The 23,832-nt window shown below is 39.7% G+C and overlaps 1 non-coding gene across 1 annotated transcript; it reads left to right on the top strand.

Moving 5' to 3' along the window:
- The first annotated feature begins 11,202 nt into the window (after positions 1-11,202).
- LOC125394674 (small nucleolar RNA U13) lies at positions 11,203-11,304 on the top strand. The gene has a single exon (XR_007230300.1). It is a non-coding gene; the product is annotated as a small nucleolar RNA U13 (small nucleolar RNA).
- Positions 11,305-23,832: the final 12,528 nt, after the last annotated feature.

Here is a 23,832-nt window from a genome sequence, read left to right as displayed (position 1 = left end):
CACACACACACGGAAATACTACTCCACAAGTACCATTACTGTAAAGATGCTACTCTAAGTAACAGAGGTGGAAGGACGGCCTTGATTACCCTCTTTAACTTCTGCCTTCCAAATCTCGAGAGCTTAGGTATACTTGATAGAAACCAGGCCTTAAAAGGAAATAGTGCTGTAAGGAGATCTGAGAAATGACATAAGATCTTCAGGTTCCAATCACCTTGAAATTTGCTACAAGAGGGCTGGGGTGGAGATGGACAAGCTAAAATGGAGTTGAACATGTCTGTCTATATTCTCTTCCCCCTGCAAGAGCAGAGATTTGTAACAGACTGTTGTAAAGATTAATGAGACAGCGGGCGGTGCAGGGAATTAAAGTACAGGATCCTTAGTTGGCAGAGAACTACTCCCAGCCTGGGACATGATTTATTAAATGGTCTTCAACTGCCACTGTTTGTGGACTAGGAGTTTAAGTACCTCAAAACAAAAAGAAACAAAACAAAACAAAACAAAAAACAAGTGATTTTTTTTGTCTTACCAATAATAGTACATTAAGCCTAATGTCTCTGAAACCTGTCCGAGCCTGTTAAATAGCATGTGTAAGTACAAAGGAAAGGAAAAGAAACAAAGGCAAATCTCAATGTGTACCTGGCTGGTGAATGGTATGAGCCCACCACTATTTTTGCAAATTAGAAAGCTTAGAGAAGTCCAAGTTTTTCTTTCTCTCACTTCTTAGTCCAACAAACCCAATGCCCAAACTGGAAATGTGTCTTAAAACACATCTCAAAACTCTACCACCTTCCTTCATTTTCTGCATCAATTTCTGAAATCTGTTTAATTCCAGACGAATGCCATTAGTAACCTGGTATGATTATTTTATTTCATATTCCAGACTTTTTTGGGATGTGGCTGGGGTTATTCTCACTAGAACAAAACTTGGCTATGTCCAACCCACCCTCCAAGTCCCTGCTGTGGTTGCTGCAGAAGGACATGTTATGTTTTTAAACCTTGTAATTCATCTGTACTGCTCTTTAACCTCAGCTATGCTGTGACTGATTGATCCCCTGAATTCCTATGGGGAGCTCAAGCCCTGATGATATGTTCCTAACTGAATTGTCATCCACTAATTTATTCTGGTGCCACAAAGAAAACAAAACAAAAGCAAGCATAAAGACCACAGTGAAACCTAAATTTTATTTTATCGTAAAACTTGATAGCTTTCAAAGCTAGAATCTGGATTTTTAGCAACCATTTCAACTTGGTTTGCTTTCCTTGTAGTCAAGAAGTATCAAGTCTGAAGTCCTGTTTGAAACAAAATATTCTCATGTCCAGTATTGGCTCATTATTTAAAAGACAAAGAAGATGAAGTTGAAAAAAATCAAACTGAAATATTTAGAATGTTGTCATTAAATCAGGCCACATAGGAAGGAGTGGATTGAATCCTCATCAATGTTGTATTTTATAAACCTGTTGGCCTCTATTGACAACTAAAGTAAACCACCAGAAATATATTATAATTGAATATAATTACATTATATTTAAATGTAATGCCAAAATATAAGAAGCAAAAGCTGATGAAACTGTAATACAGAAGAGTCAAATTTACTACCATAGTGGAAGGCTTTGATAGCAGCTACTGACTTATTAAACAATGAATCAAATATATGCAATGTCTGAGTAACAAATTTGCAAACTTGAAGTAATGAACATTTATATAACAGAGTACCCAACCATTAGAGAACAGAAATTTTTTTTAAACACATACAAACTTCTTATGATGTTCTAGTCACTCAGAAAACTCTCAAGGGTGGCATTCCACAGATCATGCAGGTAAAGTGAACACACATTATGGGCACACAGAGAGAAAAAAATACATTTAGAGAAAACATAGATATAGTCACTGAGAAAGCAAGAATACATATAAGGTGTCTAAATATGAATATAACATGTTTCAGTTGTTTCAGAGATGAGTTACACGAACTTGGAAGCTTATCAACAAGGTGGTCAATTTTCAATATAACTAACCTGCCTTGTGTGGTACTCTGGTCTGCCAGCCCACCTTTGTGTACGTGATCTGGGATGTGTGCATGGGAAGCATAACAAAGAATGAAAGAACAACATTCTACTAAAGAAGAAGGGAGACTGTCTGGAAAAACCTAATTCTTATTAATATTAATAATAAAGATAATAATAATAAATATAAGGCAGTGGTTCTCAGCCTACCTAATGCTATGACCCTTTAAGGCAGTTCTTCATGTTGTGGTGACCCCCAATTACAAAATTATTTCATTGCTACTTTATAATTGTAATTTTGCTACTATTTTGAATTCTAATGTAAATGTCTGTGTTTTCCGATATGACCCCCGTGAAAGGGTCATTTGAACCCCCCACCCCCCGGAAAGGAAAGGACTCGAGACCTATAGGTTAAGAATAACAGGTCTAAGGGAATTACAGTCTCTCCTCTTGCAGGAAGGGTACTTGGGGTTGCAGAGAGGGACTCAACTCCCCTTCCAGTACTTCCTACAGAGGGAGATGCTGGCCAATGCATGGCAAAGGACCAGATGCTAAGGGACGTGTTTGGCTTCTCTCCCCAGATCCCACCCCAGGGTTTGTGTGTTAGAATCTTGGTCCCCACTGTGGTTGTATTAAAATGAAAGGCTTAGTGTGCGGCCATGACATCATTGGTGGCAATGCATACTCAAAGGATTAATATAGCTCTCCTGGAATTCCTTTGGGGACCCCTCAAATGTGCTGTTACTCAAAGGTCAGATCTTTTTGTTTTGAAACATTGTCTTTATATAACTTTTCATGACAAAAAATGAATTATTTTTTATTTCCTAATTGCATACTGCACATAGTAATGTAACAGACAAACAATTTCACTCCTCCTCCCCTCAAAACATAGGCCTGTATTTTGTCTTTCTTTGTAATGCTTTGCTATAAGGCATGTTTAAGAGTTAAGTCCTACAACGATCTGTTTTCTAATCTGCTAACCCCATAGCATTAAAAAGAAAAGACTGAATGAATTTCCTTATTTATTGGGAGGTCATTTGCTGTTATTGTTATTTTGTGTCAAAGTCCAGACAAATCTTAAATGGCAGAGTATGTGATATGAATTGAAAACTCTGATCACAATCCTAGTTCATAGTCTTAGGCCTGTGCAGGGCAGAAAATAGGTAGGCAGGAAAAACTAAACTGAATGCTGGGAGAAAGAAGGCAGAGTCAGTGAGAGGCCATGGAGCTGCTGCCAGAGACAGACATGCTGAAACTTTGCTGGTAGGCCATGAACTCGTGGTGATGGACAGATTAATGGAGATGGGTTAAATTAAGATGTAAGAGTTAGCAAATAAAAAGCTAGAGCTAATGGGCCAACCAGTGATTTAAATAATATAGTTTCTGTGTGATTATTTTGGGAGTCCGGGCAGCTGGGAAATAAATAAACAGCTTCCTTACAACAAATAAAAGGTAAACTTTTCAACTTGTGGGAGAGATATGAATGCACAATATGTCTTCTATGTCTAGAAATGTAGAAAATAGTAAAAATTAGCTTTGGAATCAAAATGTGTACTTTTTTTTATCACCTTGAAGTTATCTGAATATAAAACCTTGAGCTTCAATAAATAGGATAGATACAATTATGCTCAGTATTTCTTCTGTTATTTGGAACTAGACTTGTTGTTTGTGTTATACTTTATCATTTAAGGATGTTCTCTCAAAGACAGAAGCGAAACAAGGAGATGCTCATTCTTAAAAAACTCTGCGTACTTGGGAGCTTGCACGAGCACTTGGGGTCTGAAGGAGAATGCAGAAGGACGTTCCCATCACTTGTCCTTAGTATTGCATCTCCATCTTTGCTGTTTCCTCTCACACCTTTCTTTTTCACTCTTTGCTACCTTTCTTCTCTATTATGTACTTGGGATTTTAGTGCTAAACCCTGTCAAATAGCTCCTTGTGAGTTGCGAGCTTGGGCCCCATTCCTTCAGTCATAAATCCTATAACACTGCCCAATGTGCATGGCTTCTCAAGAGATAATCTTGAAAATGGGTATGAGAATGCATGACTTATTTCTCCACACTGGGCTAGAAAACTATGACTGCCTTCTTGATACGGGCTTGTTTGCATTTTAATTTCCCTCCTTTCTCTCCTTTTTATTTATTCCTGTCTCCTCTTTGATACTGTGTGCTGAACATGTGCTCTTGGACATGCTAGGCAAACTCTCTACCATTAGGCTTTGTCTCCCACCCTGATTTTATTGTTTAAGATAGAGTCTCACTAAGTTGCCCAGGGTGGATTTGAACTGACACTGCAGCCCAGGCAAACCTTGAACTTGTGGTCCTCCTGCCCCAGCTCCCCAAGTATATTTTACAAGCCTGTGCCACTCAGCTTTTCTCCTTTGATATTCATCCTCTCCTTGTTCACTTGTCTGCCATTAACCAAGAAAAGAATCCAAGGGGTAAGAGTGAAACTATTAAACAAAGCACAGGAAACGCTAGTACAACTGTGTTCTGAGAAAGTCCATCCTTGAGTGGAACGAACAAGCATTTACTGTTCTGCTGGAGACACATTCTGCCAGCCTCCGACAGGGATACTCATGATCTACAACAGAAGTCACTCTCAAAGACTTTCTAATACTCTATTCGATATATTATGCATCCATTGCATAAATAATGATGCTTTTCCTGTAGTCGCAATTACTTTTGGAGTGTCTACAGATGGTGGGACCTGATGACACATTTCATCTTATTTGGCATTGCCAGGAAGCACTGTTATTTCCATATTTGTGGGTGAAGAGACTGAGACTCAGAAGGCTTAGCCTTCTTGCCCTGTGCATATGTATATAACGACACCAGAACTTGCTCTGACTTCCGCCTGGCTTCAGTGGGTACTTTGAATGAAAGTACAGATGTGCTCCTGACTGTAAATGTCTCACGACACCTGGAATGACAAAGGCTTCGATGACATGCTCGTTTTCTCTAGAATTTGATTCATCCCAATAATTAAGGATAGAAGCAAGGAACACATAATTTTAGCAAAGCAGCCAATAGCCAGATGAAACTCTGCCAAGAACAAAATCTAGCCTGGAAGTTTCCTATTCCATTCTGGGCCTTTTCGTCATTAAAAAATACTGATCAAACACTTGCTTTAAATTTCCCTTTTAAGGCATTAAAGCGTGGTAGAATAATTTGGAGTTTTAATCTCTCTCTCTATATTTCTACATGGATATACATAGATACATAGATACATTAAAATTACTATATTTGTTCTTGGCAGACACACATGCTTCATTTTACGCAGAATGCTCTGAATGGACTAGGACTTCTTTTATTTTAATGAACTAGACAGTCCTTAGTCTGTTTTTAGCCACCAATTCCTATTGGAGCAATGGCCTCTTTCCCTAGGCCTTTTTCCAAAAATACTCAAACAGCAATGCCATTGTGATTTGTTGAATGGGAACTGGGAGCAGTAATATAAACATATTAATCGCAACTCTTGGCTTTGAGGTTCTGCTGGCTTGACTCATGTCCTAAACATGGAGAAGGGACTGGAAAACACTGTTGCCTATGGACTGTGTCTCTGGGGGAATTAGCAGTCAAAGGCAATGTCAGCTTGTGTGGGTGACCTGGAGTCAGGCTGTGAGGTTTATGTACTTCCACGCAGCAGCATACCACACATATTCTTTAACGGACAGAATAAGGGGCAGGGTTTTCTTCTAATGTGATCAACATCTGCTTGCTGCTGCCTCTAAACAACTATTATGCCAGCTTTGCCACACTAGCACTGCCAATACATGTTCGTGTGTGCGTGTGCACGTGCATGTGTGTGTGAATATATACAGGGTCCTATACCTCTGTCCAGACAAGGCAGTGGTCTCCTACTGAATTTGGTAGATTGTGTGGTTGGCGATAAAACAGAACTGGACAGCACTGGTTTCTTTCTCTTTGTGATTCTCCCACAAACATGTTATGAGAATTCAGCATGCCGCTCTATCTGAGGAAATCACACTCACAATTCAGTTTTGTATTGTCTACTTGTTTTCTGAGGGTTTCAAAATTAGGTTCCCTCAGCTTCCTAAATGAAAAGGTTTGGCATAAGCAGCCTCCGTGATTAGGGAACTGAGTAAAGGACTGGGCGTTTTGCTGCTGGAAGATATTTCTGGAGTGAACTCATTTTACCTCTTAGCTCTTCATTAAATCTAAAATGGAATATTGTCAAATATAGCCAGGTAGGATAAACTGTCTTTGTTCAGGCACTGAAGCGCCTTCATTAATTAGGATTTGGATTGGATCAAGAGAGTAAGGAGGTTTTATCAATGATTGCTCTTGACACTCTGAAACAGCTTTTACGTTCTTAAAATGTGCCTAATCCTGAATTTCAAAGACGAGAAAGCATTATGAGCAGCCAGCAAATCGGAAAGGATTATGATCTTCCTATAAATTGCAACATAGGGCATTTAAACAAATCTTTTTGGGCTCATAAATTAACTTCTGATCTTCTTACTGGAAAAATTGTAAAAATAAGATGTATTTAATTTTTCCTATTTGTCCACGATATGTCAGGGAAAGGGTAAACCAGGGGAGTTTACAGTATTGTAAAACACTGTGGGAAGTACAGAGAGAGGCTGAGGCCCTTACAGATCATCTTCCTTTGCTACTTTTCCTATGAAGAGTTCTGCATTGAGAGACACAATGCATGAGAATAGATCTCTGGTTTCCTGGTTCTAGTCTTCTGTGGTTTGAATCCAAGCAACATCAAATATAAACTACCAAAATGCATAAGCCACAAACACAACATTCAAGGTTTTTCTGCGCAGTAGAGGAGACAGACGTGCAGACACCAAACAGGAGGTGGGTGGAGGAGACAGACGTGTAAACACTAAATAGGATGAGGGTGGAGAAGTCTAAGTGGAAACAGGGCAAAGGACATACTTGAGAGAAAGACATGATTTAGTGTGGCCAGGGAGGTTAAGAGAGCTTCCAGGAAAGCTTGTATTGATTAGAACTTAGGACACATTTAAGAAATCATTTTCTGGAGAATATTAAGCAGGGAATCAAAGTAGAAGCGATAGTCTGGGAAGTGATGGGAAGGTGGTTGGTGTACAGATGAGGAAACAAAGAGGGGAGGTTGGAAGAAGTTTTGAGGACAGAGTATAGGGGAAGTTGATGTTCTTCTCTTCCTCCTGATGGCCTTCAGGACAAGACATCTCTTGAAACCTCAAGCATGCTTTGGTTTCTTTCCTTCAGACGCACTCAATCTGTGCAAGCAATGCCCGAGTAACTGTTTTATCAGGTGTTCTTTTTAAAAAATAACCCATTAAAACATCCAAGTATTGTAGTCTAGACCACTTAGAAACAGGTCATCACTGTGAACTAGCAATTTGAATAGGAAACATGGATTTGGAATCAGAGAAGTTGCCGAATTCAACTTCGTATTAATTTTGTGTTGCTGATATAATAAACTACTAAAAAAAAAACCATCAACATACACTCTTATAGTTCTGCAGGTCACATACCCAAGATCATGTCACTGGGCTGAAGTCAAGTTGTCCACCAGGCTGATTCCTTCTGGAGGATGTGATGGGAGACTCCTTGCCTTTTTCAGCTTCTTGCCTGTGTCTGTATTGGTTTGTGCCCAGTTCTTTCCCTCTTCAAGTTGCAGGCCTCCAGTCTCTGCTTCCCTTATCATACTGCCTCTTCCTCCAACTCCGACTCCTTATGGGAACCTTTTGTAAGGACAATTGCGACTATACTGATCCTCTCAATTACTATAGAACAGTTTCTCTTATAAATTTTCTTAACCTAAATATATTATAAAGTTCTTTATGCCATATGATATAATATTCGTAAGTTTTGGAGTTCAAAGTAGACATATTTGGGATAGCATTATTTAACACACACAAACATCTACAGTGTACATAGAAGAGTTTGTGTTAGTTGGATCTAACGTCATACACTAGCTATGACAAGCTAGTGACAGAGCTGGTCAATAGATGTAGTAAGAGGAATGGGTTGTGTCCTGCTGCCCGGCTAACTTAATCCCCGAAATAACCACAAAGAAATTGTATTAATTTAATCACTGCCTTGGCTTTTTGATAGGGCAGCAATTAAGTGGGTGGAGTAGACAGAATAGAGTGCTGGGAAGAAGGACAGACAGGCAGAAGCCATGAATCTCTGGCCTGAGATAGACGTAGGTTAGAATCTCTCCCGGTAAGCCATGACCTTATGGTGACATACAGATTATTAGAAATGGGTTGAATCAAGATGTGAGAGTTAGCCAATAAGAGACTAGAGCTAATGGCCAGTGATTTAAATGATACAATTTCTGTGTGATTATTTCGGGTATAAGCTAGCTGGGTAGGATGGAACAAGGAGCCTTGTGCTCCTTACTACTACAAATATACTATTGCCTACCAGTTTTCTTCCAAGTATACCATGATGCCAGTTTTTCTTATTTTCCAAGAGGAACTGGTACTCTTTAAAGGAGTTCCCATAACCAAGGGAACACTTATAAGGAAAACATTTAATTGGGGTGGTTCACTTACATTTGGCATGCAGGCTGGCATGGTGCTGGAACTGAGAATGCTATATCTTGCAGGCAACAGGAAGTCTACTGACTCACACTGAGGGAAGCTTGAGCGAAAGAGACTGCCCCCACAGTGACACACTTCCTCCAAGGCCAGACCTCAAAATTATGCCATTCCCTTTGAGGGAGTTTTCTCTCAAACCACAACACCTATTAAATTCTACTTCACAGAGTAGCAATAGTTTGTATCTTGTTGTAAATCACATAGCACTAATAGGTGCTTTGTAATAGCATTAATCATTTCATCTTTATAGAAAAGTGACCCGTAAAGATTTGGACAGCATTAATAAGCGAAAAGGAAGATTGAGTTGAATGATTACCATTATTTGTTAAGAAATACTGAATCAATTTCTATTTCTATGTCTTACAATTTCACCTTGCATAGAGTTAGCTTTTATGCTACAATTTATAGACAGGTCATAATCTTTCCTTTTCTTACTGTCTCCTGAAAATTCCTTCCCTTCTCTGAAATTCAGGATTAAGAACATTTTAAGAACTTAAAAGCTGTTTACAGGTGGTAAGACCAATCATTTAATACCTGTTAGCAGACTTCATATACAATAAGTGCTTGGAAAAATTGTGAAAATAACTGTTAACATTAAACTTGTTGAACATGCTTTACTGTGTCCATGTCCACAATCTTCTAAATTTAATTTGTATTTCTCCATATACTTGTTGTTCAAATGTGACCTTTATTGATTCATTCTCCTCTCATTAGATTCTACTCTATAGCATGGCAATAGTTTCTCTGTCATTCTGTGTCACATAGTGGGAAAGTATTATGGGGAGACAGTAAGTAAGAAGGAATTATAACCTTTTTGTAAATTGCAGAAAAACTATTTAAATAAATCTCTGAAATTTTATTTTGGTTCCACATAAAATCTACAATTATTCTGCAACTCATCAAAAGCAGATAGAATAAGGTTTGTTTTCAAATGGTATTGAGTGGGGAGACATTAGGTAGGTAGGTCCTAAGAAGATAGGGTGGTACGTTACTCATGGACAGATGGAAAGTCTGTACGGTGAATGGTAGGAGTCCCCAACCTCTCTTCCCCACTCTTCTCCAATATAATTACTTCTCAAAGAAAAAGAAGAGAGATTCCATTGTGAAGAAAATGAATGCTACCTAAGAAGAAATTTCCATTTCTAGTCATTTAGCAATCTCACCCAAACTGATTCCAGTCCCAATTATTCTACAGTGAGAGTCATCTGCTGGCAAACATGTGCTTCTGCATAGCTGTGTACGGTTTTGTTGTTAAACATTTAATTGACAACAGACTCTCCCAGACATCCCAAGAAAGTTTCCAGTGTGAAATAAACACACAACTAGACAAAACAAAAGAACCAACCCAGCCCAAACCTTGTAAATTTGTATCATTTAGGAAATGACTTCCATTTACTACTCCTTTCTGTTCATTCATCACTGAAATTCTCTAAACCATCTGCTTATCCTGTCCAGTTCTTACATATGAGCGTGTGTGTGTGTGTGTGTGTGTGTGTGTGTGTGTGTGTGTACACACATATTTAAAGGGCAAAGTCTATTTTTGCATCTTTTCTGGAAGTCTGTCTTGTTTTATGCCCAAGACTGTACCATAACAACCTGCCTCTTCCTTATAACCTACTTCTTCCATGGTAATCCCCTTCCTCTCCAAATGTCTGCCTCTACCAGGTAAACTGCTTCAAAGCTCCCATAACAATGAATAAGCACCTACTACTGCATTCTTCCAGTCCACTGGAATGCTAAATGAAATTTCTTGGACTGTCTCTATTCACAGCATCCTCCTAAAACATTTTAGGTGAATTTTTGAATAAAAAGTATCTTAGAGTTTTTAAGCAAAGCCTGACATATTAAAACTCACTCTTAAAAGGCAACTTTAAGTAAAAGCAAATTTTTATAGGTTTTAAATGAGATGAAGGAGATAAAAACATCATTTACTCTTTTGTACTTAACCTTCAGAAGTAAGCATTCTAATTTGTGAGCCATTAAGAGTCCAGTCATAAGAGAAATACTGACGAAGTCTAAATTGAAATAGGAGGAAAATTTCAATCTGCCTACAGTCTTCATTGTTCTCCACCTAAAAGTTTTATGTAACTTTTTTTGCCATAAAACTGGATTCATCTTAGCTTCTGAATATTGCCACTGAGTCAAATATCATAAATCTATTAAAATTAAGTACTATCTAAGAACAACAATAGAAAAAGAAAGCATATCGTAAGCGAGGCTGCTCTTCCATTTCCGGCCACCCAAACCCAAAAGAACCACACAGAAACTATATTAATTAAAACACTGTTTGGCCTATTAGCTTATGCCTATTTCTAGCTAACTCTTACATCTTAAATTAACCCATTTCTATTAATCTGTGTATTTCCACGTGGTTGTGGCCTACCAGTTCCATCCAGTGTCCAGTGTCGGATGTCTGTCTCCTGCAGTGGCCACATGGATTCTTCTTGACTCCACTTACTCTCTCCTCCTCTATCTGCTTAGAATTCCCGCCGTGCCACTTCTGCACTGCAATAGGCCCAAAGCAGATTCTTCATTAACCAGTGGTATTTACAACATACAGAGGGGGATCTCACATCACCATATTCAGAGGAAAGAGGAGTAATATTAGGATGTCAAAGCAGTGATAGATTCTTTTGTTTCATAAATGATTGGGTATCCATGTCATTTTGAAACATGTGGCTCCCTCAAACCTTGTTGTAACATTATTATCTTACTCATATAGAATGAAAGAAGAGAAAACAGGAGTGAAAGGACAGCTCAGAAACATGGAGAAACAGAAAGGTCGAGAAGACAACGCCAACCTTCATTTCAGGGGTGGAGAAGCGGAAGCTTAACCATAACTCTTTTTTATTAATTAATTTATTTATTAAAAATTTCCACCTCCTCCCAACCTCTCTTTTCCTTCTCCCTCCCTCCTCCCCCTCCCTCCCCAGTCCTAAGAGCAGTCAGGGTTCCCTGCCTCCTGGGAAGTTCAAGGTCCTCCCTGCTTCCAGGTCTAGGAAGGTGAGCATCCAAACAGACTAGGATCCCACAAAGTCAGTCCATGCAGTAGAATCAAAACCCAGTGCCATAGTCCTTGGCTTCTCAGTCAGCCTTCATTGACAGTCACATTCAGAGAGTCCGGTTTGATCACATGCTCCATCACTCCCAGTCCAGCTGGCCTTGGTGAGCTCCCATTAGATCAGTCCCACCATCTCCGTGGGTAGACACACTCCTCGCGATCCTGACTTCCTTGCTCATGTTCTCCCTCCTTCTGCTCCCCATTTGGACCTTGGGAGCTCAGTCCAGTGCTCCAATGTGGGTCTCTGTCTCTATCTCCATCCATCACCAGATGAAGGTTCTATAGTGATATGCAAGATATTCATCAGTGTGGCTATGGGACAAGGTCAGTTCAGGTGCCCTCTCCTCTGCTGCCCAAGGAACCAGCTGGGGACATCTCCTTGGACCTGGGAACCCCTCTAGAGTCAAGTCTCTTGCCAACCCTAAAATGGCTCCCTTAATTAAGATTTTTACTTCCCTGCTCCCATATCCACCCTTCCTCCATCCCACCCATCCCACTTCCCCAAACTCTCCCCCAAATGCTGATTGGCCAGTAGCCAGGCAGAAAGTATAGGCAGGGTGAAGAGAACAGGAGAATTCTGGGAAGAGGAAAGGTCAGTTTGCAGTTGTCACCCAGATGTAGAGGAAGTTAGATGAGAATGCCTCACTGATAAAAATACCAAGTCACATGGCTAACATAGACAAGAATTACGGGCTAATTTAAGATGTAAGAATTAATTAATAATTAATTAAGAAGCCTGAGCTAATAAGCAAACCAGATTATAATTAATGTAGACCTGTGTGTTTCTTTGGGACTGAATGACTGCAGGATCAGGCCAGACAGAAGCCATTGTCAACACAACAATGACTCTTCTGAGTAGCAAGCCAACACTGGAGAAGAAATCCATTGAGTTGCTTCTTGTGTCTCTGAATGCAACAGACAAACATTGTCTTCAGAGAGGGTTTATTGTTTGTAACTGAACTTTATAGGGTCCTGAAAATAAGAAACAATCACAATTTGTGGGTTCCCCCATCACAGACACAGTAGCGTGATTGGCTACTGTAATTGGGAAGGGTTATACCTGGACTCCCCAAGAAAGTTAAGCAGCCAAGAGCTTGAGCTATAGAACAGGTGGTGGTAGCCCCCATCTTTACGGTAAGAAATGAGGTCCATCCCCTGTGGATTGCTACAGAGACTAAGATCTCTGAGTTGGCCGCTGTCAGATTGCTTGGCCTCCAGAGGTATCTCACTGCTACATACAGTTTATTGCTATACAGGCCTGAAAGCTATAAGCCCAGTACCAGGGGTTGGTTAGAACTCCCGAGACTCCTCTCTAATAAAGTTTGCTGCTAAATGGGATCCAGACAACTGAAACCAGAAAGCAAAATGACAGGTTTCTTTGGTTTCTCCATTAAAAAACTCAATGCTCAGTTTTCTCCCACAACTTGCTTATACCCAGGAACTCCCTTTAGAGTTATAACAGACTCCCCAGGTACTACCCAGTATAGTTGTACTAGAGCTGGTAGATTCAAACACCTTCAGAGCTATAACAGACTCCGCCAATGCTACCCATACAGCTGCACTACAGCTGGTGGATTCAAACATCAGATGATTCAGAAAAGATCTGGTCTAACTGCTTGATTTAAAAATAAACTGCTTTCTTTTTATTTTATTTTCAGTATTGGTTTTTGTTGCAGGGGGCAGGGCCTGCTTGTTGGTTCCCAGCCGCCCAGCTAGCTTAGACCCAAAACAATCACACAGAAACTGTATTAATTAAATCACTGCTTGGCCCATTAGCTCTAGCTTCTTATTGGCTAGCTCTTACATATGAATTTAACCCATTTCTATTAATCTGTGTATCGCCATGTGACTGTAGCTTACTGGGTAAAATTCCCAGCATCTGTTTCTGGTGGTTCTATGGCTTCTGTCTGACTCTGCCCTTCTTTTTTCCAGCATTCAGTTTCATCTTCCCTGCCTACCTAAGTTCTGTCCTATCAACAGGCCAAGACAGTTTCTTTATTCATTAACCAATAAAAGCAACACATTGACAGAAGGGCCTCCCACATCATTTCTTCTTTTCTGTTTAAATAAAAAGGAAAGTTTTAACTTCAACATAGTAAAATTACTATGTTATTGATACTTGTATCAAGCAAGAATTATAGTTACAATGTTTATATATACTTTATCTTTTATCACAACTAAGGAAAACTATAAATTTTTTTAACTCCAACAAAGACTCCAGAAGAATTTAATATTACCTAAGTAAACAATAAATTCATTGTAAGCAACTTTTAAAACTCTAGAATTGACAGAGACATCTCGCTACCTGGACAGTCACCCAAAGTTCTTCTGTACTGTTGGAGCATCCATCTTCAGCCTACAGGCCCATTGTATCCAGCAGACTTTTCCACAAAGCCAGAAATTTCAAAGATAGTTCCACCTATATTGGGAGTTTTTCAGTTCCCTTTTTTCTGTGTCTATTTAACATTTTGCATTTTTTATTCCTTTGTACTTTCATGTAATTCTATGAAGGTATTTGTTTTCTTTTGTAATCACATATTTTAAACCTTGTCTTTTGCCCCTCACATTCTTTTTCTTTTTCTTAACCTTATTTCTTCACCTTCAGCCCCAACTTTTATAACTGTTACTTTAAACCTAACTAACTAAATTCATAGGTCATGCTATATTCTTTTTGTCACTTTATTTTCTTTTATATGTGGCACAGCAATAGTCTCTAATTGATTTTTATTGCCTTACATTAATTAATTAAAATTTCATTTTGTTTTATTTGATTTGTTTGATCAAAGCTGTTAAAGAGGTTGCTTTTTTTACATAGCAAGTACTGGGCATTGAGCTCACAAGAGACGGCTGCTGACTAATGAGACTCTTAGCCATAGTCACCAAAACAAAAAGAGTGGAGATCTACCTTACAAACAAAGGAGGTATTATGACAGATACTATTGGAATCCAGAAGATCATTAAGAAAAACTTTACACCAATATTAAACAAAGGAGTCTTGAAAACACACACACCAATAAACTGGAAAAAATTTTCAAAACACATGTGACCTTCCAAAATTGAACAAAGAAGATATAGAAAACCTAAGCAAATCTTTTTTTTTATTTATTTTTTTTTATTTTTATTTTTTGAGACAGGGTTTCTCTGTAGTTTTTGGTGCCTGTCCTGGAACTAACTCTTGTAGACCAGGCTGGCCTCGAACTCACAGAGATCCGCCTGCCTCTGCCTCCCGAGTGCTGGGATTAAAGGCGTGCGCCACCACCGCCCGGCCCCCAACCTAAGCAAATCTTGAATGAGCAATGAATTTGAAGCAATAATTATCTCTCAACAAAAAAAGTCAAAAGTCTATGGTCAGGTAGATGATTCCACTGCTGAATTCACCTTTAACTCCATAGAAGATCATCCAGACTCTGCAAACTATTCCATAAGACAGAAAGAGAAGGAATACTTACAAACTCAATTCACCAACCCAATATTACCCAAACCAAATAAAGATACAACAAAACAAAACAAACCTCCAGTCTAAATTCTTTTGTTTTGTTTTGTTTTGTTTTTTCAAGACAGAGTTTCTCTGCAGCTTTGGAGCCTGTCCTGGAACAAGTTCTTGTAGACCAGGCTGGCCTCAAACTCACAGAGATCCACCTGCCTCTGCCTCCCGAGTGCTGGGATTAATGGCATGCACCACCACCACCCGGCTAGTCCAAATTCTTAAATGAATATAGAGGGAAAACTTCAATAAAATATTTGCAAGCCAAATTCAATTAACACACATTAAGAACTTGATGTAACATTATCTAGATGTTTCCATGACAGAGAGAAAGGAACATACAAATAAATAAATGTAATAAAGCATATATATGTATACACACACACACACATATATATATATAAAATCATGGGGAAATCATATAATCATCTCAATAGATGCAGAAAAAGCATTTGACAACATTAAATGTCCTTTCATAATGAAATCCCTGGGGAAAAAAAAAACAGAAATGTTTCCTCAGAAGTTAGGAATAAAGCAAGGTGTCTGCCTCTCTATAGTCATTCAATTTACTGTTTGAAAACTCAGCCAGAACAATACAGCAGCAAGAAAAAAACAAGAAAAATGGGTATAGAAAAGAAAGAAGAACTAATGCTATCCCTATTTGTAGATGTCACAATCTTATGCTTAAAAGACCCTAAACACACTATCCAAAGACTTTTAGATCTGATAAACCCATTCATCAAACATCAGGACATGAAATCAACATATAAAATTCAGCAGCGTTCCTATATTTCCTACATAATAAGTTTTGGAGAAAATCATTAAGGAGGTTCCAACACAACACATACACAAACACACATTCAAAAAAATACCAAGGAATAAATAAAAATATGAAAGGATTTTACAAGAACAACTTCAAAATGATGAAGAAAGAAATTAAAGAAGACCCTAGAGAACGGAAAGGCTCATGTGAAAATGATTATATCATGAAGAGCAATGAACAAATTCATGCAATCCAATTAAAATCGAATGTCCTTCTTTACAGAAATAGGGAAGATTGCAGTTTATATGGAGGACAGTAAATAACCCAATTAATACTTGTAGTATTAAAATGCATAATTTTAAATTATACTGCTGATCTACAGAAATAAAAGCAGAACAGACATAGTGGTGCTGACACAAAACATACAGAGAAACCCATGGAAGAGAACAGAACACAGCTTCAACTGCAGGGTCACATAACTAGATGTGGCTGGGGCGAAAGAGCTTGACAACAGTGAAACTTTCAGAACCCTCAAACGAAAATCATTTCAAAACCACATCAGCAATATATATGAGGTGTTTCTGGCAGTGCTTGTCCATCTGAATCACACGATTTCACTGCAGCCTTGAATCTCAGTACACAACAGGCACAGTTTAGATACAGAGTTTTACTCCATCATTAAAAAAAAAAGAATAAGATTATGCAGTTTGCAGGAACATTTGTTGAAATGGAAACCATCATCTCAAGACAAATAAGCAAAAATGGAAAGACAAATACCACATTTGCTCTCACATGCAGAATCTAGGTTAAAAAGGAATAATAAAAAGACACGGAAGTAGAAGGGGGACTATTTGGGAAGAGTAAAGGAACCAAGGTGGTAGGAGACTGTGATGGTTTGGATAGCAATGGTCTGATGGGCTTATATATTTGAATGACTGGTCATTAGGGAGTACTGCTACTTACCTGTGATTAGGAGGGAACGCCTTGTTGAAAGAGGTGTGGCCTTGTTGGAGGAAATGTGTCAGAGTGAGTGGGCTTTGGGGTGTCAAAAACCCAAGCCAGCCCCATTGGTCTTCTCTTCCTGCTGCCTGTGCATCTGGATATAGGACTTTCAGATTCTTCTCTAGCACTATGTCTGTCTATTTCCTATCATGTTCCCTGCTATAACGGCAGTGGACTAAACCTCTGAAACTGTAAGCAAGCCCAATTAAATGCTTACGTTCATGGTGTCTCTTCACAGAAATAGAACACTAACACAGGTATAAAAGATTGTGATGGAGGTGGAGGTTCAAAGTACATCATAATATACACATGGATGAAACTGCCAATGAAACCCATTATTCTATACATTTAACAAAATGACATCTAAAATAAGAAGAACATAATCAACTGAACTGATGACAACGTTGAAATGGATTTGCTGCAAGCAGCCAGGGTCCTGAAAGCAACCAGTCCCAAGCAGGGATGGCACACGACCACTCGTCAGGAAGGTGGCTGGTCCCCAGCAAGCCATGTGGGTGGCTGGCTGGTCCCTGGGCAGGAGGTGGATGGGAGGCAGACAGATAGGCACATCATACAGAGTGGAGTTGGACATTTATTTAGTGGTTTATGGAGGGGGAGGGAAAAGGGAAAAGAAGGGGAAAGAGAAAGAGAGAGAGAGAGAGAGAGAGAGAGAGAGAGAGAGAGAGAGAGAGAGAGAGAGAGAAGGGTGGGAACCGGAGAAGTGGGGAGAGGCCTCTTCGAGAGAGATGGACAGGAAGACAGAGAGGTGCTAAGGCTGTAAGCAGGAAGGGAGTGGGCGTGGCTTGTCTTAAAGAGACAGAACATTACAAACGTACTATTCAAAGTTTCAGGCAAGTAATTATCATTTTAAAAATTCTTCCCACCCTGGTTTGAGTGTCTCACACCATTAACCTGCACTTAGGAGGCTGAGATAGAAGGATTGCCATGAGTTAGAGTCTAACTTGGGCTACAGAGTGAGACCTTGCTTACAAGTAATAAATCTTCAATATAATTTTCATAAACATAACAGATACCTATAGTAAAGTTCTAGAAAAATGCAGGAATTTTTTAAATGCCCCTGTGTGAATGGAAATACCACACTTAGTCCCCAACTTACTTATACAATCAATGAAAGCAAGAAATAGAAAACACCTCAGAGTCTCCATATTAATGAACAGCATCCTAAAGGTTTCGGCCACTGCAATTAAATGAGGATTTTAAGAAAGGTAGACAGCCTGGTCTACAAGAGCTAGTTCCAGGACAGACTCCAAAACTACAGAGAAACCCTGTCTTGAATAACCAAAAACAAACAAGTAAAAAAGAAATAGATGGTTTGTGATATTTGTAAAGTATGAAATATTACTTGCAAGAGGTAGGATTATGACTCTCAACGTCTCGGATAACCAATAATTAAAACTAAGGCGGCAATTCCGCCATGGTTAAACACGAAGCAGGACAACAGTTTTGAATGGGGATATCTGACTGGATGAGAATGAAGCAGAGACCTTTGTGCTTTTTAAAGACTCCAATCGTCCTTCCCGACTAAAGTCTGCATTGTAAAGACTTCTGCCGCCCTCCCTCTGTCCCCCCTCCCTGTTTAACACGCGCTAAGGCAGAAAGGGGGCGGGACTTCCGGTAGCGTCATCACAGGATGTCCGTTAAAGTGGGGACTTTTCCAGATTCCGGAAGTGTGTGCCGTGGTTGTTCGGTGTGTGACGTCTGCCGTGTCTGGTGGTGAGCTGACTCAGTCTACCCCTCAGGTGGGTCCTCCGTGTGTACCTTGCAGCCTCAGTGAAGCTCTTTGCTGACGTTTATTGTGTCTCCCAGAGTTACAGTGCTGTGTTTATCCAGTGACGTGTTTTTGTCTGTGGTTTTTTTTTTTTTTTCCTACAGCGGTTGAGGCCCTAGTGAGATTTTAGGCCTCCGAGCCTATGACCTTCCAACCTTCTGCAACCCCAGAATTCCCCATGGCGGAGGCCCCAGTCAACCAAGGCCAGAGCTGTGTGAGCTTGGAAGATGTGTGCCTGTATTTCACTGAGGAGGAGTGGGAACTCCTCAGTGACGCTCAGAAGCTCCTGTACCATAACGTGATGCTGGAGACCTTCTCGCTTTTGCTCTCAGTGGGACTTCCTATTTCCAAGTCCTTCCCAGGTACCCGGGTGACAGATGCCCATAGGGATTACTTGTTAAAGCTTTAGTCAAGAGGTTGGTTGTGAAGGTTTAAGCTTGCTTTAGGATGTTGGTGTGGAGGATGAAGATGGGCCTTGTAAGCAGGGCGTTTCTGTGACAGTGGCGTAGTAGACATTTTTTAGGGGGGCGGTGGAGAGTTTATTTAGCGGATATTGGGAGGGTATAAGGGTATAAGAGAGAGGGAGAGACAGAAGGGGAAGAGGAGAGAGAGAAAAGAAAGAAAAGAAGGAGAAGGAGAGAGACAGAGAGATGCCTCTTCAGAAGAATGGTGGGTAGAGAGAAAGGCAGACAGGTGAGCTTGCCTCAGTGGGCAGAGCATAGTAAACTCTTAAACAGATTCTTAATTCTGGAAGCCTACCTCTGTAACATTGTTAGCAATAAAATAAATTTTGTGACCATACACAGTCAGTGACTGTATAAAATGTTTAATATGTAGGAGACATTGTTAGGTTTGCTGTAGAGTAATGAGACATCCTTTAGAAGGGGAAAGGAAGGACATTCCTTCATATGTGGAAACGTGTAGTCCCACATGTCAGAGGAGTTCCTGGAGAACCTGACCTGAAACTATCTAGAAGCACTAAATGTGAGAGTCCTTTTACACTGGACAAATGTGGAATAATTTTCACTCACAAAAATAGATTTATTCATCACTACTAATATCACAAAAGCCTGCATGTATATGTGTTACAAAAAATTATTTGGCCACATCTCTGGCCTTCTTACACCCCTGAGATTTCACTTCTAAGTGTGATGGGTACAGGAAATCCTTCTGTTGCGCCTACATACCTGTCAGGCTCCTCTAACATCACAGTGGAGGAAGTTCTCAGGTATGCAGAAGTCCTAGTGAAAGCTTTACCTTTACAACTTCCATTGTTAAATATGAGAAAAGAAAGCAACACCACAGAAATGCACATAAGGGTTTCATGGCGAAGGAAAGCCTTATGTGCAGTAAGTGAAAGAAAACCCCAGTAAGTGAAAGAAAACCCAAGTCAGTGTGCTCCACCTCACTCACATGAGAGAGGCCTTGTGGGGAATTCTGAATTACATGACTGGAAAATGCTCAGTGGTCACTTCAGACTCGCACATCGGAGATTTCACACAGCAGGAAGGTCTAATTCACCAACGTCGGAAAGTCTGGAGATGTTTTCAATGTGCTTATTGCTTAAAGTTCATATTGAATAAGTGACCTAGGAGTATAGGACTTTGGGTGGCCTTTGAGTTTCTTTCAAGTCCATTTAATATCAGAGATTTCACAGTGGAGAGGGAAATTTAGAGTTTGGAAAGTACATGCTTTGTTTGACATCTCATGAATCACAAGAAAATAGTTAGCAGCAGTCATAGCTTTCCTGAGCCAGGAACCGGAAGTTGAACTTCGTACGCTTGGTAGTCTGCTTGGGGGAGATGTCCTACTTCAATCTTGTATGTATGCAGAATGCTCTTGGGGGCTCTAGTGTCACTAGGATATGTGCCATTTTGTTACCTCTTATTGTTTTCTTTTTTTCAGAAAACATTTGACTTCTTACCAGCAATCAGTTCCACAGTTTACATCAGTCATCCCAAAGTACCCAGGGAAGGGAGATTTATGCTTTCTCCTGATTCCGTGGAAGGAATTGCGTGATCTCGGTTCACTGGAGGTCCTCCTTCCCTCCTGATTGCTTTGGTGTATAGATGACACAGCTTCTGAAAGAAATCTTTGATCTGGGATCTGCTGCATGTTTCCAAAGGGTTTTATCTTTGTAGTTGCTTGACTTTGTGTGTCCTGGGATGGATTTTTTGAGGCTCCAAACTATCCAGCCTTGGAACTTTCTGGCTTTTATTGTTCTGGTTGATGCAATGACTTAATACAATTATCTGTTTCCTACCAAAACTTTTAAACTGTTCTTTTTAATATGTGAGATTGATTCAGAAAAAAAAAATTGATCTTTTTCACCGTGCTGGAAAGGACACCTTTTGTCTTAGATACTACAGCAAGGTGACAGATAATAGTTGAACATCTAACTTGGCCTCATTGGTATTGTCACCTACACCTTTTTCGGGAAACTTTGTGGAGTTTGGTAGGACCAACTGTGTGACCTGGCTGCTGGCTTTCAGTCTTTCCATAGGTTTTCTGAGTCCACCCCAGTGAGGGGATAGTGAGTATGACATCTTAGGGACTATGGAACAATCCCTGTCTTGGTCAAGTGTTCTATTGATGTGAAGAGATACCATGAGCACACAACTCTTATAAAGGAAAGCATTTAGTTGAGACTTGCTTGCATTCAGAGCTTTGGTTCATTATTGTTGTGGCAGAAGGCATGGCAGCACACAGGCAGACATAGTGCTGGAGAGGTAGCTGAGAGTTTGACATCCAATCATCAGGTAGCAGGAAGAGAGACACTAAGCATGACTTGAGCATTTGAAACCCCAAAACCTACCGTCGGTGACACACTAACTCCAGTAGGCCACACCTACTCCAACAAGGTCATGCCTTCCCTAATGACCAAGTATTCAAATATATGAGCCTATGGGGGCCATTCCTAGTCAAACCACCACATTCCCTCAATACCTGAAAAGTAATCTTGAACCTGTCCAGAAGTCATGGGCTCTGCCATCCCAAAACGGATGCCCATATCCAACAGTGTTTATGTGGGAAATTTAATTGAAACAGTCTGTTTTTTGAAAGATAGAATTTTGTCTTTTTTTTACAGTGTTTTAATTCATGAAAAATTAAAAATTCTACTTTTTTCCTTTAAAAAGTTTAAGCCAGAGACTGAAGATATTGCTCAGTGGCTAAGAGGAGGCAGAGGTTTGAAGTTCAGTTCCTAGCACTTAGTTTGGATGGCTCACAGCAGTCTATAGCTCCATCTCTAGGATATCTAACCCAGTTTCTGGTATCCTCTGGGCACTGCTCTTAAGTACATATGGCCACACAGCAACACACGTGTACAGCAAAATAAGCCATTTTAAAAATTAAGTCATGACACTTAGTATTAACTAACTCTAGTAAATATTTTACTTCAGAATCCTAAAATAGAATTGACTATATCTTTAGGGGAAAAAAACTTTCAAAAATAAAACTAAAATCACTTAGATTTTTCATAAAAGGTTGGAAGGAATATAGCTCAGGGGTAGATTGCTTACATCATATGCATACATGGCATATCATCAGTCCATCATCAGTATTCAAAAGCAAAATCCTAGAGAAATATAAATAGTCCAGAAGTACTATGCATGGAAGGCAGTAGTGTGAGCCATATGGCATTTCATCTCCTGCGGCCACTGCCAGAGCTACTGACACTGTAGTTATCACTACAGGGGCAGGAAGTCTAGCACAGAAAAAAAGACCCAGCATTGGGTTTTTAGTTATTCAACCAGTGTTTGGATGAGCATGCCTTCTTTACTTTCCTACTTTTACTACCAAGGAACTATAGCTGATCTTCTCAGTATTTAGTCGTGGAAGACAGTTAATATATGGTTGATTGGTTTTCTAAAATAATGAGTCGTTTTATGTAAACAATTTTATCTCAACAACTTTGTGTAAAAATAGAGTACTGAATACATGTGAATTATACAACTTGAAAACAGTTTTGAAAAACATGTCTTAATCATTGGTCGGCAATGACTGTGAAGAGCCACCATGACCAAGTCAACTCTTATAAAAGAAAGCATTTAATTGGGGGCTTGCTTACAGTTACAGTAGTCTGTTATCGTCATGGCAGCAAGCTTGGCAGTGGAGCAGTAGCTATGACTCCATCCTGATCTGCAGCTTGAGAATAGGGAGACCCTGGGCTTGGCATGGGCTTTTGAAACTTCAGAGTCCACGCCCAGTGACACACTTTCTCCAACAAGGCCGTACCTCTTAACCAAGCCCATATCTCTTAACCCTTTCTTATAATGCTGTCTTCTGGTGCTAAGCATTTAAATATATAGCCTTTGGGGACCATTCTTATCCAAACCACCACAAACATTTAACACGTATGCACATGTGATGCCATTACTACAATTTCGGTCATGGGTGTATCATCACTGCTGTTAGGCCATTTTATATCTCTCTCACTCCTGTGTGACTCCCGTCTGCATTTAAACTGCCTTGTTTTATGTTACTGTACATTTGAGTTTACATTTGCTGAAATCACATGAATGTTATAGTATATGCCTGATTTTGTTAACTTTGTTTTGTAAGCATAATGTCTAAGATTAATCTGTGCTGTTGAAAATGTCAGTAAAAATGATTTCTTTAACTTCCAAAGTCATTTTTCACTGTTTCGATAATACTACAAAATTTTATTTTATTTTGATTTTTTGAGGCAGGGTTTCTCTGTAGCCTCAATATCTGTCCTGAAACTCGCTCTGTAGATCTGGCTGGCTTTGAACTCAGAGATCCACCTGTCTCTGCATCATAAGTGCTGGAATTAAAGGTGTGCACCACCACTGCTCGACTACACTATAAAGTTTTATCACACCAATTGTTTATGAAAGTGTACGGAATGGATAGGTACAGAGAAACTCTAGAACCTAGGGCACAGTTTGGAGGTCCTTGTTGCAGTCTGGGAAGATGTAGATACAGACAATTAGTTTGTCAGTCTACTATTCATTCTATTCTGAAACCTCCTTCCTTATTGGATTCTGGGTTTCCCGGATTATTCTTCCTTGGCCCTCCTCCTGTGCATGGGATACAGAAAAGGATGCCCCATTCTCCCAGAGGAGTTCACTTTATGATGGGCCCATAGCCTGTTTCTAACCAATGAGACATTATGGTCTCTTTTAGAGACCCTTTA

Source organism: Myodes glareolus, chromosome 1 (genome assembly GCF_982192425.1).
Source record: "Myodes glareolus chromosome 1, mMyoGla1.1, whole genome shotgun sequence".
In the NCBI taxonomy this organism is placed as follows: domain Eukaryota; kingdom Metazoa; phylum Chordata; class Mammalia; order Rodentia; family Cricetidae; genus Myodes; species Myodes glareolus.
Note: the sequence above shows the minus strand (reverse complement) of the source record. Positions and strands in the feature narration are given on the sequence as shown.